Here is a 12890-nt window from a genome sequence, read left to right on the forward strand (position 1 = left end):
GGGAAAAATATCGCAATGAAAAAATAAGGAACGTAAATTATGTTCAAACACAGAAAGATCGTAAATGAACGGAAAAATAAGAAATGGAATTTTCGTTCAGTCACGAGAAATTTATAAACGGAAAACTACAACTACGGAGAAATAAGAAATGGAACTTCTGTTAAATCACGGAAAGTCATTGAACGGAAACGTAATATTTACGGCAACTTTGCTGCCGGTACTTTCTCCGTTATTTTCAGGAAATTTTTTTAACAGTGCACGCACATTGTTTGTTACTCATTTTAAAAAGTGGACAATAACACAATATGGGATTTAATTTGAATAGCTTTTAAAAAAGGAAAACGTTCCGAAGTTCTGCGATTTAAGCAAAGTTATGCTAGATCATTCATGTGTTCTTCAGGGCAGTAAACTGTTACCGCGTTTAAACTCATTTTCATCTTTTGCAACATGATGTCAGAATCTAATGGTATATTATACCATTAAAAACATGATTTCTGAAGTTCAAAATTGACCATGGACGGTGACGGATACAAGGAAGGGGCCTACTGGTAGTTTTCGACATTGAAGATCCAAAGGTATTTTTTACACATTATGCGAAAAATTCAAGAGAGCTCTCAATCGGAAAAGTTTCGGAATATTTCAAACTTGAGGTCTTAAAAACGCAATTTCAAACCATCTTTGTTAACTTTACAGGAATGAATGAGATTCAAGCTCTCTTTTCTCTGCAATTTTTTAAAAATTGCAGTTCCAGAAGTGCAATTTTAAAGTACATTTGATTATGTAGGGGGGGGGGGGGGGGGAGTAAGAAAATCTCCAAAGTTTTTTGCAAAACTGAAGTTCTAAAAACGTGTTTTCACCCCTTCCGTGAAGAATTCCTGGATTCGCCCATGAAATTCAGGCAGTGAGAAGTAAAGGGATGTGTGTGGACGTTTTAGAATTTTAAGTAAAACGGGTTTAAAGTTCAGATCCTTGGTTCGTTTTGATTGATTTTTTTTTTCGAAGTCATGCGGTAGAGCGGCATATAACGGGGCTGCTTTTGGTATATCTTTTATCTTCCAAAAAGGTGAGGTGCTCTTTGTACTGGTTATCTCCAAATTATTAATTTTGGCACTTGCATCTTTTTGCTTCTAATTGCCTCAGTTGCTGAATTTAAACGTTCAAAAAAGAATTCGTATGAAAAACACTTTATACTGGATTATCAATGAAGACCAGTTAATTGCGAGAGTCCTACTTTCTTCCGAACGTGTAAATACAGTGAAACCTCATTATCGCGTCCCATTTTCCCAGGTCTCTGGTTTTTCCGCATCAAATTTGCAGAATTAAAAATATATATATTTATATTTACTTAAATAATAATTTTAAAGTAAGATTGCAAGAACGTAAGTATAAGTATGACAAATATTCGGTTTTTTTGTTAAAATAAATTACAAGGCTCAGAAAATTGAGTTAACCTGAGAGCGATGTCTTAAACACATGTCTATTACTGGTGTCCTTACCCTACTTTCTAAGCATGTTTTTAGTCTTTTTAAATTAAAGAACGGTTTCTTGCTTGTGCAATCCGTCAGAGAAGGGATTCCCAAACTTTTCTAAGTCGTGGCACCTTTTGAAGAACTAAAAATATTTCACGGCCCCCCTACTCATTTACAAGTTATACATTAATCGTTAGCACTTCGCGGCAGTGCCTGATTATCGCGCAGGCCAATCGATGAGGTCTAGGGCCTCATCTTCCTACGGGGCCCCAATTTTTAAAAATAAGTATGCATAGCATTTATTTCATTATTTCAAGAAAATAATGAAATCGCGGAAATTCTATTTTAAATTATTGGAAGCAGAGATGCGTATTTTTAACGCCCATACAAATGCGTCAGCCAAATAAGATAACCACAGGGCTTAGGAAGAATAAAAATTTATTTAAACAGTTAGGAACAAAATTAGCAGTACTGGATCTTTTTGAAGCAATCTCGATAAACTCGAATATTCCTTTATCTCGAAGTTTTCATCGGATCCCAAACGCATTAGGCTGTTGTGGAAACTTCCTATAACTTAAATTTATCAACAATTCGAACATATTTTATTTAAGGTTATTTTCAATGGATGTTTGAAGCATTTCAACATAAAATGGCTTATGAAAATGTACTGAGTATAATCGAGTTCCTCAGACCTAGTTATATAATATTTTTTTATATGTCCACGGATACAAAGGCACCTGTCTGCGGGGTTAACGGGTTGTTGTATCCACGGACAAAAAAAAAATGGTTTTTAAGAAAAAAAATTTTGAGGTTGAAAGCTTTGAGATTTTCACCTGACAAAAGTTGCCAAATTAGATGATAAGCTGTAGATTCTGACAGAAAAATTTTCCGATCGTTTATCCATTCCCAGAGACCAGCAAAAATTGAAAAGTAAATTTTGCCCGCGAGTACAGCAGCTTCCCCTAACAACTACTGAAAGGGCGTTTCTGAATTTGGCTTTGGTCGAAAAATTATTTGTGACATTAATTTTTGTACCAACCTCTTGGTACAAACCTGGTACTTTTGATTTTTTCCTCAACCAGTGAAAAAAAAAAAAAAAACGAAAAAGTCAAGTCTGAAAAGAAAAATAATTGTCTACTCATACTGAAAGTCTTAAAATGTGGAATAAAAGAAGTTTCATCCTCTGTTTGCTGGTTGTTTCTTGTTTGTCATCTGAAAAGAGGAAGAAAATGGTGAGCAAATGGAAGAGAAGCTGTGGAGAAAGAGTTAAGGAATTCGGAGAGTGCGGTAGAACAGTTTTAGAATTTTAAGTAAAACGGGTTTAAAATTCATACTGAAAGTCTTAAAATGTGGAATAAAAGAAGTTTCATCCTCTGTTTGCTGGTTGTTTCTTGTTTGTCATCTGAAAAGAGGAAGAAAATGGTGAGGAAATGGAAGAGAAGCTGTGGAGAAAGAGTTAAGGAATTCGGAGAGTGCGGTAGAACAGTTTTAGAATTTTAAGTAAAACGGGTTTGAAATTCAGATCCTTGGTTCGTTAAGAAATTAGCAGGCTTTCGGGATCGAGTTTTTGACATAATTAGGTCTGGAGAAAAGTAGCAAGGTGGCAGCGTCATCTTTTGTATCCCGGTTGGGATTTTCCTGTAGTCCATCTGCAGAAGGGAGGCAGGAAAAAATTACATATACCCCTCTCCGTCATTTTATTTTCATGATTTGCTTGATTAACTACTTTGAAAGTTTTCTTTTTTATTGCCCCTTGTTTATCAATTTTTAAATGTAAATAAATTATTTTTAATTCAGGAAATGGAAATAGGATTTCGTTAAAAATGAATCAACAACATAATGAGGAAATTTTTTATTACAGGAATAGTTACATATGGAACTACAAAAGTTATGTACAGAGACAACTTGAACAATTCAAAGTTTCAGACTCTGAGAAAGTCAACAAACCCTATAAAATGTCTATGTAGTAAAATTAATATAGTGTAGTTAAAATAGAAATGAAAAATGTCACATGAGATGAAGTATCTTAGAATAATGATTGAAATTCATAGACAGCTAAATAGTTTTGAGACATATTCATAAAAAAAAAAAAAAAAAAGAACAGACTTATTGCTTTATATATTGCTCAATCCATTTGGCCAGTTCTGACATTTTTGCGCTTAGATTTGAATTTTATTCCAATACGTTTACATTTTGGCTTTTGATTTTCCTACGTTTTAATCTGAGGAACCGTTATGAATCATCATGTAAAATAAAGGGTGCGGCGGAAGGTATGCCCTCATTTTGGAGAGCAATAAATAAAATACTATTAAATGTAGAGGATGGGAATTTTTTTATTACCTTTGGTATTTCAGACAGTTTTTTTATATTAACGTTTAAAAACGATATCTGCAAGATGTCGGCCCCCAGAAGCAATGCTATGATTTAGCCGATTTTGGAAGCTTCTGGTTGCGTTTTGGCACATCTAAATCGGAATGGCGTTCACCTCTTCGATGATTCTCCTTTTCAGTTCTTGTAGGGTATGGGCATCGTCCCCATACCCTACAAGAACTGAAAAGGACCCTAGAATGTGATGATGATGATGATACATAATGGTTCCTTAGGTTCAAATGTATGAAAATTAAAGTCAAAGTTTTAAGTGCGAATATATGCTAAAATATGCCACAACCGTGCTAATAGATTGAGCTATATATATATATATATATATATATATATATATATATATATATATATATATATATATATATATATATATATATATATATATATATATATATATATATATATATATATATATATATATATATAGTACGGCTTTCTTTAATTACCACAAACAGCTTCAAGATCAAATTATACTGATACATATCTTGGAAAGCTACACTGATATCAGAGCTAATTTTTCAAAATTGAATATTATGCTTTCGAATTATACAGTGAAACCTCCCTTAACGGACACTCCCGAATAATGGACACCTCTAATTAACGGACATTTTTGCAAGTCCCAGTCCCTCAATATAGGCCATTCCATGTAGTTCACTCTGAATAACGGACAGTTATTTCACGAAAAATTTCCCTTGCGATCGTAGCACTTCCGTTTTTTTTTTCTTTTCACAGAATATCTTAGTAACTGCTTGCCTTACAAAGCTTTTCATCCTCCACAACTGATATCCCCCCCCCCCGTCATTTCCTTAATTTTGTAACGGCTACTTTTGAGAGTATTGAAGCAGATAAGTGAAAACTGATGTCAGTCTAACAATTAACATACGTTTTTCTTAAGGTTTTAATGAATTTTGTACACAATAACTATTTAAAAGTTAAGATAAAAAGAGGAAACTGGGCGCTTTTTCTAACTGGGGCTCTCGGGAGATGCAATTGAGCAGACCGGCGCCGGTAGTAGTCGGTTTATGGCGCCGTGGTTTCGTTGGGTTGTTTAAGTTTTAGACGTGAAAAAGATTTGCCCATATTCAAGGTCATATTGGCAACTGTCAATTATGCAATACTCTAGATAAAATAAATAAATTAACCATAAAAAGTGTGTGGGGGAGGGGGGTTTCTCGGCCGTTGGTAATGCAAAAAAGAGATACCAAACTGTTTTAATTGATTACTTTAATTGATTAAATGCTTTTTAAGACAAGTGTGTGCTGTCAGTATACCTTTATTAAGAAAAAACAGATTAATTACACTTGACGTAAAATATTAGGAGGAGGTGTTAATAGGTTATTCCACTTAAATTTTTTGTAAGTTTTGTTTAAAAAAAACCTAATTTTTGATGATATTTAAGAAAGGCGGTTCCAGGGCCCCTGCCCAAATTTTATCAGAAATTGGAATCTTTAAAACGCGATTTTAAGACCATATCGTCGCCTCAGAGCAGCCATAAGACGTCTAATCCAAGAAACAACATTAAGATATCCTACTTTTGTTCTGAGGTGACGATATTTGGTAACCTTAGGACCTTTAAAAACTGAAACAAATCCAAAACCACGTTTAAGCGATTTTTGAACGCAATTTAAATGATGTTAGGTATTCGGGGGCATTTTCTGAAAATTCAGCAAAACTGAAGATCTGAACACAAAATTTGAGATGCTCCGTAATTTTATTGGCACAGTGAGGGGGGGGGGGGGAATCTGGAGTAGAAGCATTTTGACGACTTATTTTCAGACAAACTAGAAAAAAGAAAAAAATTGCTTGGAAACTTCAAAGAGAAAGTTTTTTTGTTTTCAATGCTGTATACAAACTTTAACCTTTAAGTTATTTTTAAGTCAAATGTGCACTTTTCTTTGGTTTTTTTATTATGTTTTCTCCAATGGGAGGGGTTTAACCCCCAAAACCCTCCCCTTGGACACGGCCCTGACGTAAAATGTAGTAAACCTTTCGCAATTGTTTCGATTGTGCTTTACAAAGGGAACAACAGCCCATTTTGAAAAAGGTAAATTAAGTAGTTCCTCCTAATAGCGGACACCTCCCAATAACGGACAAAACTTCTAGTCCCTTGACTGTCCGCTATTCGGAGGTTTCACTGTATATTGAAACAAATAATTTTGTGTCTCTATTCATTATTTATCGATTTTTTCCCTAATATCTTTTAAGCAATCAGAATGTCTGTTGATTAAACAGGTATATATTTTATATTTAGTTTTTGGAAATGTCTAAAAATTATCGTTGCAAACTATGGGCACGAAATATGTTGCATGCAGTAAAAGGTTTTTCATTCTGCAGTTATTTTTCTGTTGGTTTTGAAGTCAGAATTATTTACTTGAACGATATCAATAAATATACAAATAAATGATGATACTTGAATAGATTCAGATAAACTACCAGATACTTTCTTCAAGTAAAAGAAGTATTATTTTCCTGAAGGGAAAAAAAAAAAAAAAAAAAAAAAAAAAAAACGAAAATTTAAGTCCCTTTACTGTGAAACATTATCTTAATTGCTTAGTAGTCGTTCACAGAACATAGTTCTTTGATTAGTTTAGAATTCATATTCTAATGCGTTTATAAATTAAAATGCAAAAAAAAAAAAAAAACCCTTAAAATTTCTCATTATGGAAATGTTGATTCTATAAATCAACACTAGACACCAAACAAATCTCATCCATTAAGATTTCATTTTTTAAGAGTATTTTGAATAATTTTCATATTTACCATTGCTGCTGTGTTATTAAACAAATTATTTTTTATGTATTATTTAGTACCATTTCATTCGATATTTTAGCTATGCATTTCTTGTTTTTTTCCATATTTTTGGCTTGCAACAGCTATGACTGCTTTGAGTAACTAAGCTCATAGCATTTTGTATTTCTTCCAATCTTGGAATATGTAATCTTTAATGAATGGTACGAGGGCAATTGATTGGAAATGAAACTGTACCTTTACAGTTTACTAAAACTTGTCTTCAACGTTAATTTTTAGTGACAGTCAACACAATATGAAAGTTTTCATTTTTATTTCGATAACTAATCATACGTTTTTATAATTACTAAACACTTTAAACTGCAGTATTTTCAACCGTTATAGCTACAATCAATTTTGAAATATGTTTTTCAAACTCATTTGTACATGTATGTTAAAATCCTGATTGCCTTTTTTTTCTCAAGAGCAAGACGATATGAATAATTAATTACTTTTAAAGTATACAATTTCTTCTTGATAATTATAACTGCATGTTGAAGCAAATTACTTATAAAGTATTTAAGATAATACGTGTTTCTATTATATTCAATGTTTTTAGTTCTAATTGTTATTTCAAACTATTAGTTAAAGCTTTTATTTACAAATTTACAAGATATTGGTTCCGATATGAATTTTTGTTAGTATAGAGTGAATATTTTAGTATTTGTTTTACTTAGTATTGAAAAAAAATAACAACAAAAAAACATTTCTTTGTTTAGCGATATATATATATATATATATATATATATATATATATATATATATATATATATATATATATATATATATATATATAACTTAGTTTCTTCAATCTCTGGCGTTATCAGCAGACATTTTTTAAATACTTGACGAATTGGAGCTTTTCTTTTTTTTTTTTTTTCAAATTTTATTCCATACTTTGCGTACTCATCTACTTTTCTTTAAACATAGTTTTGGTTCCAAACAGTACTTGATATGATTCCAAACAACATTTCAAATCAATAGACAAAGCAAAGTCATTTCACTTTCTTTCTCACTTTGAAACGACAAATTATGTACACATTTAAATGCAATCACATTACGTTTACAGTTCACGAAGACTGAAACGCCTAGTGCAGACACAGACGGAAGAAATGTAGGAACTAAAACGCCCGCAGTCACACATTCTTATTGTGTATTAAGTAAATAAATGTGAATTTTTTTTAAGCTGTCAGTGAATAGAAGAATAATGTAGCACTATATTAAAAACGGAAAACTACGCGAAAAAAAAAAAAGGTTAAATAAATAAATAAAAGAAAGTAAATAGATAAAATAAATAAATATAAATAAAGTAAGTAAATAAAAATAAATGGATAAAAATAAATAAATAAACAAAAATAAATAAATGAATAAATAAATAAAGTTAATAAAAAAATAAAAATAAATAAGAATAAAGTAAATTAAAAAAAATAGTAACTATAGTTAAAAGAAAAATGCATAAAATTTGACATTAAACGTAAGACTACTCCGTTGATTACACGAGAAACCGATATACACTGTATCTTTAAACACTTCGCATCGAGAAAGATAACAAAAACTATCTAAAACGTAATTGCTCCACGACTGTACAAGATTTTTGAATTTCTTTTAATACAAAAACAAACAAGTACTGTGAAAGAAGTTCACAGCTATTTACAAGATTCTTACAAACTGTTGACTCGGTCAAATGTTTTCTAGCAGGATACATAAATTCACATTTATTCTGTAAAGACTTCTGATTGCTACATTTCAGAAACATTGTCAGAACAAGAAGTATTCAAATAATCACCGTGGCTTCAAATTTGTAGAAAACTTATTCTAGCAATATACAAAGAATAACAGCAATAAAACATCCGTCGTAGGTTTCTGTAATTACTCACTGCTGTTATAACACCATTTCTGCAAACAGTAGGCGGACGTGAAACTTTAGCAACGTAATCTTTGTTGCTGTTGCTTCTAGAACGAAAACAATAATTTTTTATATTGCTTTTCAGTAATATCTTAATTAGAATTGTTATACTTTCAAGAATAACTTTTGTTTCTGTCATACTATTGAAATTTACTTTGGATTCTTTACTTAAAAAACCCAGCTAACATACGAATTTTATTTCTTTTTTAGTATTACGTCTTACAATTTTCACCCCAACAAGTTGCAGTCGCAAATTCAGTATAAGTTCGATTATTGTTTCTAATAGTTTAACGAAACTAAAAAATGTATTAGAGTAACAGCAATGTTTTTATTTATTTAAAACGATACTTTTACGGATGCCTCAATTTTTAATGAAATGAAACTAGTAGATATATATCATACCTTCTGCATTGAGTTTTGAAGAATTTCGGTTCAGTTCTTGTACGGATTTATTTAAAATAAATTGACGAAAAATTTCGATGAATAAGATTCTGTAAAAATCATCATGTTTTAGATTTTCTACAAGCAGCAAAAGTCATTGGCTTGAAACATTGAATTTGTAAAATTAGACGAATAAGAAGAAGACCCCAATTTTATCGCAATAATTGATAAATACTGGCATAAGTAATTACTTAACATAAAATATAGATGGAGTCTCTTCCATAAAATGTAATTCATTTAATGTATAGTGCAAATATTACGTTTAAAAAGAGGTTAAAAGTAAATCCTAGTTAGTTTTTGTAATTTCTTGTGACAAGTAATGCAAGCGCTTCCGTTGAAGTCCTCAAAAATCCGAATTCGCGAAGGTTACATGCATATGACTCTTACAGTTTGAAACATGGTCTATATACGTTAAATATATCAATAAAATTATTTGAATACTTCATATCTGTATCGTTTATTGCGGCAAAATAAAAACACTGTAGTTCTTCAGCAGTAAATTACCACCCTTTAGCCAGGGATAAGGTAGAACTACATGCAATGTACTGCTGCAGTTTCATACATTTGCAATCTCTGGATGTGATAAACCGTGTTGCGGTATATTGCATGTAGCGTAGTTCTTTTTTTTTAGTGAAAATATTAAAGGAAAGATAAAAAGCAAGTATAAATGATAACTTGTATCACCGCACTTACAATTAAACTCTTAAGTCGAAAACTTCACAAGTAGTAATGTACTAAAAATATAAAACACATAACAACTGATTCTTGAATTATACTGTACTATGGAATGAAAGCGTTGGTTCTTTACAAATATCAATGGCAGTGTAAAACTATATACCTGACATTGAGAGCAATGACCCATGAAACAATCTGTTACTAGTCCAAATTATTACTGACTTATAACAAAAATATAAAATATTCAAGAACATACTTAACAATTGAACTGGTGTAAAATAGTTATTATTTATGTTCTTGAATTTTTTTTTTTTTTTTTGAAATTTCTTAAGCTTGCGAAAAAGATAAATTTTTAAGTAATTACTTTGTTCTAAATATCTCAATATTCACGTCTGCCATTTAACTTGAGCAAAAGGAAAACCTTCTTTTCAGAAGGAAAGCTTATGAAGTATCAAACGATTACAATATATGATAATTCAAAACATTGAACATATAAGATGATATATTATAAAACTCCTCACATTTTACTAAAGTTACAGTGCATGATGTTTATCTATATACTATTTGTGATAAAAATATAATAGTATTAGACACAGTAAGATTTACCACAGAATGATCTTGATGAGTTTAATCAAAATGATGGAAATATTTTGCACCTCAATGAAAAAAAAAACTATCATTATTCGAATCAAAGATTGGAATTTGTATGTAGCATTTTACCAACACAATCTGATGAAGTTATTCTATTAGAAGAGTTTGTTCTAAAAGAATAAGTTATTATTTGGAAAACACTAAGGCTACATTAATGCGTAGTTAGAAGATTGGCAGAGTTTATTTATCAAAATACTTTTCTTTTGTATCTAATAAAATCATAGAACTATTTACAGAATTATTTACTTATTTATATACATACAAGATCGAAATTTGGAAGCTTCAGCTTATTGGTGACAATATTGGTCATTCAAACAATGCACCACATTATTCAAACAATAATTCCACCAAGATGAATCCATTTCTTCTAATGAATGATATTATCAAACGGAACTTTCTTCTAATGAAAGGCAAATCAAAAGTCTCATTAGTTGTTTGGGGTTTAGTGTTCAATTCAATGGTTACTTCAAAATCCAATAACAACTTTGGCAATTTTACGTTTTCGCCTTAGTATTTCTAAATTAGAATCTAATGCATATACATTCTAAATTCACGCAAATATGCGCGGTTAGACTGGTCATAAAAGTTACTACAAAGTGATTCTTAATCTTCAAAGGTTTCTGGTCAGTGCCAGCGTAATGATATATCACGAAACAAGAAACAGGTGAAAGCACCAGGGTCTGTTGTCAATGAAATTATAAATCACTAATTAGCTGCCCCCTCATTTAATAACTGCGCTTCTTACCGCACTTTTGGGATTGTAGGCGAAGAAAGTCTGACGAAGAAGAATTCACACAGAAGAATCCATCATTTGGACGAATTGGCAAAAGTCCCATGTTTATGGATAATCACAACTTTCAACCAACATCTCTTAGACAATTTCATGAAGAAAGGGATATATTACCTTAATTATGGAAGAGAGTGCAGATAAGAAAAGTTCAAGTTCGAAGTGAATGGAAAAATCATTAAAAATTCAAGACTTGTTTTTAAAAACATTTGATTACTTTAATTAAAAAAATATGTATTTTACTGGATCAAATTATTAAAATAAGTTTAGTAATTAACTGGTACGAAAACAGCTTTTGGTAAGCATGTTTTTAAAATTAAGTAAGAAATAGAACTGAAAACTAATAGCGAGACAAGCTGACTATTTCGAAAATTAGATAGATCAATTCAGGAGAAAATACAGTAAAACCAGTTAAACTGACCACCCTTGTAAATTGACCACCTGTCTAAGTTAACCGCTTTTGCCAGGTGCAGAATTAGACTAATATTTATAAGTTGACCACAAATGTACTGCACTACAAGTGGTCAACTTACCCAGGTTTTACTGTACATTTAAAAATGGTTTTAGTAAAAACACAGTGGGTGATATTTATTCAAATTAGCAGACAAAGTCAAGAAATGGCAAAACACAACCGAAGAAGACTAAATCAGAAGAAAATAAATTGAATTCTAGTTTAATGAAAAATATTTTAAATGTTATTGTAAAAATTTAAGCACCTATAAATTTAGTTGAAATGTTTACTTTAGCTTTCAAACAAAATCATCTTCTAAGTTTGATTTGAGCGAGTACAACTCCAATGAATTTCGAAAGTATAAATATATCCTCAGAGAGTTTGGCCGTCAAAAGGAGTAAGGAAGACATTGCAGGGATTTTAAATCCTTGCGAATTTTATTTCGATGTCAAATCTTGAAGAAAAAATTAGGGCTGAGTTTGTTTTGACATAAAACTGTGTGAAAACAAGTTTTACAATGAAGAACAATTAATGTAATACACAGTATTTTTAGATTTCATTCTCACGAGAGTTCGCATAATGCCTCAGAAAAAACTTCGATGGCTAAAATTTATGCAATAAATCTTTACATTGCAAAAGAATGACACGCCCAATTAATACGAATCACAAACATATTAAAATACATCGTGAAGTTTCTCATTACAAGTGAACGAATTAGGGAATACATTTTAGTTTTAAAGAAGAAATATCTTTTATTGGTAGCAAGAGAGATAATAAAATGTCGATTTAGATCCACTGTGTTTTGTGAATTTAACTTTTCATTCCTTGATTAAGTAGGGAAGTTTCTTTGTACAATAAGACCAGTCACAGTTGTCATCTTTAACAATTTCAAAACTTTTAAAAGTCAACACACAATTCTTATAGTACAACCTATCTGGCGCCAGCTGTTTTATGTACATAATATTTTATACAGCTAAAATTTACAAAATAAAAAAATCTTCCAAACAGTTTTTTGGTAATAATGAAGTCGTTTTGCCATTGAATTTTTAGTAGTCTGCAATTATTTTAGTCAAACTTGTAGGTTAAGGTAACAAATTTAGTTTAGTGAGTTTAATTTTTGATAGGATGAGAAAAACTTTGTCCAAAGCAATTTGTTTTTGAAATATTCGCTGGCCGTTTCAATGCAATTAAATGCTTTATAGTAGGAAAAACGATTATCACGGAAGAAACAAGATGAACTTCTAGTGAAACAGCCTTCTTATTTAATGTGCATTAAGTGATAATGCATGATCATACATGTCAGTGAGTTTCATACTTTCAATCATACCCGCTTTGAAGCAA

Source organism: Uloborus diversus, chromosome 2 (genome assembly GCF_026930045.1).
Source record: "Uloborus diversus isolate 005 chromosome 2, Udiv.v.3.1, whole genome shotgun sequence".
NCBI classification, from domain to species: Eukaryota; Metazoa; Arthropoda; class Arachnida; order Araneae; family Uloboridae; genus Uloborus; species Uloborus diversus.